At 38.9% G+C, this 3,162-nt stretch overlaps 1 pseudogene; it reads right to left on the bottom strand.

Annotated features, from left to right (window-relative positions):
• Window positions 1-441: 441 nt before the first annotated feature.
• LOC144665381 (uncharacterized) lies at window positions 442-1,122 on the bottom strand (annotated as a pseudogene).
• Window positions 1,123-3,162: the final 2,040 nt, after the last annotated feature.

Here is a 3,162-nt window from a genome sequence, read left to right as displayed (position 1 = left end):
CTTGTTTTACTTCAAATTAGATCCGATACCTCTCTATGCCGTAATTTATATGACTTATTAAAGTGCCTTTTACTTCATCTTGTAATACTATGTTTTTTTTTAATTTTTCTTTTTCTACCGAAATACCCTTAATTGACAAACCGAAAACATTTTTTTAACATTTAATGTCCTAAATTTCTCTAAGATGTTTATTTTCGAATAGGCTGAAGATTAACTAGAGTTAGAGGCGAAAATAGGCAGGAGGTCTTTGTCAATCAGTAGTACAATGTAAGAAAGTATATATAATACGTGACCATAGCTACTGACTATGCGAGAAAAGTGCACAATTGCGGTGTTATTTGTCATTCGAAGAACCAAGAAAGATTTAATACTGCTCGACGTTTCGGAGTCATCTTGACTCCATTATCAAGAGACTTGTACACTATGCAAATAAGGAACGCTACAAAATAAGCATAAAACAAATAACGACCTAAACGAACACCTTAGCGCGGATGGAATCCGTTTGCACGTTAAGTGTTGGCTTACGCATGCGAATGTACAACATTTCTTTCACGAGGCAATCAAATTTGCCGCTACATTTTGTGATGACGCGAAATTGTTCGATGAAGCGTCCAGGTATTTCGCAATTGTGTTGCAGGTTGTAATGTTTGTAAATTGATGATGCCTTTCTGGTGTGACCTTCTACGCGCTCGTGTAAGTGTCCACGTGTATACCCCACATATCCTGCATCACACAGGTTACATTGGAATTGGTAGACGATATATTGTTGGTTAACAATAGGGGGCTTAACTTCGTGATGCTTAAGTTGTTGCTCGAGCTTCTGGCTTACAAACACTGGTTGTACAGTCACGTTCAATTTCGAACTTAGATTGTTCAGGTGTTGTTTAACATAATTAGCTGAAGACTGGTCCTTAAAGGGTAGCACTACTCTCACAATTTCCGATGGTACATCTGGTGGTGGGCAGGGCTCTTGAACTGAGACCCTTTTCTCAACGAACCGTTGGATTGTAGTTTCAACCAGTGGCTTTGGGTATTTCAAGTTATGAAAAAAACCCTAAGGCGGTCACATTCCTCGGAGAAAAATGACCAGTTAGAAGATAATCGATAAGCGCGATCCACCATGGTGTTGATTAGGCTGCGCTTATACTTAATGTCGACGTGACTTTGCTCTCAATCTTAGGAAAGCAACTTAGGTTTTTTTTTTTGTTTTATGCTTATTTTGTAGCGTTCCTTATTTGCATACTGTACAAGTCTCTTGATAATGGAGTCAAGATGACTCCGAAACGTCGAGCAGTATCTTTCTTGGTTCTTCTTATGTATTTGCTGTAGCAAATCCCTGCTGATCAAATATTTGTCATTCAATATTAAAAACGTCTGCCTCCCAATTGTCGTAGGTCTTCGTTCTTCCATTCATAACCATGAATAAAAATGCTGATAAGAACATTGTAACTGTTCTTTAAATGGTCCTATAAATAATAAATATAAGCTACAAATACTCATGCATGCGCTTAATTAATTCCTATTTGACTTTTCACTTGTAATTTTTTTCTACGACAACCTTACTGCAATTTGGTGTATACGTATGCGGTTAGCCGTTATTTGATGGATCATTTACTCCAAACTTAGCTTTGTTTTTCCCTTCAATAGGGTGCAATTTTTCGGCTTCAGGCCTCTAAATGGGTTAGGGAGGGTTTGAAAAACGCACTTATCTAAAACTTTACTAGTAAGGGCAATCCCACCAACCCATACCAACCCCCCCCCCCCCCCCCCACACACACACACACACACACACACACACACACACACACACACACACACACACACACACAACCAAAAAAATCAAACAAAATAATAAAAGAAAGAAAAAAAAGAAAGAAATAAAAAAGAAAAACAAGAAACAGCACATTTACCTGTCTCTGTTATAAAATTGTTCTCTTAAGGTATATTTTTTTTAGAAAATTAGAATTAACTGTACAATTAAGCACGGGTTAAAATTCGATGCCACTGAGTTACAACATTGCTACACGCTCGCTTAGGATGAAATATTACCAAGAAAGTTATGGGATGATCGACATAATCGATTTCTAATTTTGAACTAAAATACGAACCAACAAAAATAAACCTGGATACGCGGATTGTCGTTTACTCTTTGTAATTTGTTGAGTCACTTTACTCTTAGGCTTCCTTTGACTCTTTTATCACTTTGTTCCTCAGAATGCCAAAACTTCCAAAGTCTCACCAGTGCTGACAGAAAGGTGACCTACTCCTCGATCAAATACGCTTGCGACAGTGCAATTGGGGGTTGGTTCCGTTTTCAAGGAGCCGCAGGCACTAGAATGCCTACTTCATGTCCACCCACACACAGGTGTGGCACTCACGCGACCGGCTGGTTGAATGGTGAACATCCTACAGTAACTGATGGCAAAGTAACCAGGCAGGTCTGTTTTCACTGGAGTTCAAACTGTTGTTGGAGTTCTACCAACATTCAAGTAAGAAACTGCGGCTCTTTCTATGTCTATTATTTCAATGGTACACCGGTCGGGAACTGTTATCTCCGCTACTGTAGCACTGTAGCACTGACTAAATTAAAGTTTTATTGTACACAGTACACCTCAAAGTTGACCAAAAAAGAAATTGTATTTCTCATGTTCCTGCCTGCATAAAATTAGATAGTCTCCCTCGCAGCCGTTCTTAGTGTCGTCACGCAAAATTCCTCCCCACTAACGGCTGCTCACATTCGAACAACATTCCTTTCCACCATTTCAGCCAATCACCATTCGGTTCATATATCTCAGGAACCGTACCCGCCAAAGTAATTTAACCAATCGCATTGCGTGTTTTATTTTGGAGTTCTCAGCTTTTAAAATAGCGACCCTTGGCCTTGAAGAAGCTTTTGATGTTGTTTAATAGCAATACATTTCGAATTTCGAGCTTAAATACAAATGCGTTGAGAATCGTTTCGATTTTCCGGCGATTATTCTGATTTGTTCATGACTGGATGTGAATGTGATCTGCTATTCAGCGACCAGCGAGTTGTCAGCTTGCAAAGCGTGCTATCAAAGGCTTATAACGTTTTAAAAGGCATCTGATCATCTTCAAGAGCTTAAAACTGAATTGAAGGGAATCTTTAAGGATCAAAAAATTCCAAGAACAAAACGCTTG

Source organism: Oculina patagonica, chromosome 9 (assembly GCF_052425735.1).
Source record: "Oculina patagonica isolate OP01 chromosome 9, crgOcupat, whole genome shotgun sequence".
NCBI lineage: Eukaryota > Metazoa > Cnidaria > Anthozoa > Scleractinia > Oculinidae > Oculina > Oculina patagonica.
Note: the sequence above shows the minus strand (reverse complement) of the source record. Positions and strands in the feature narration are given on the sequence as shown.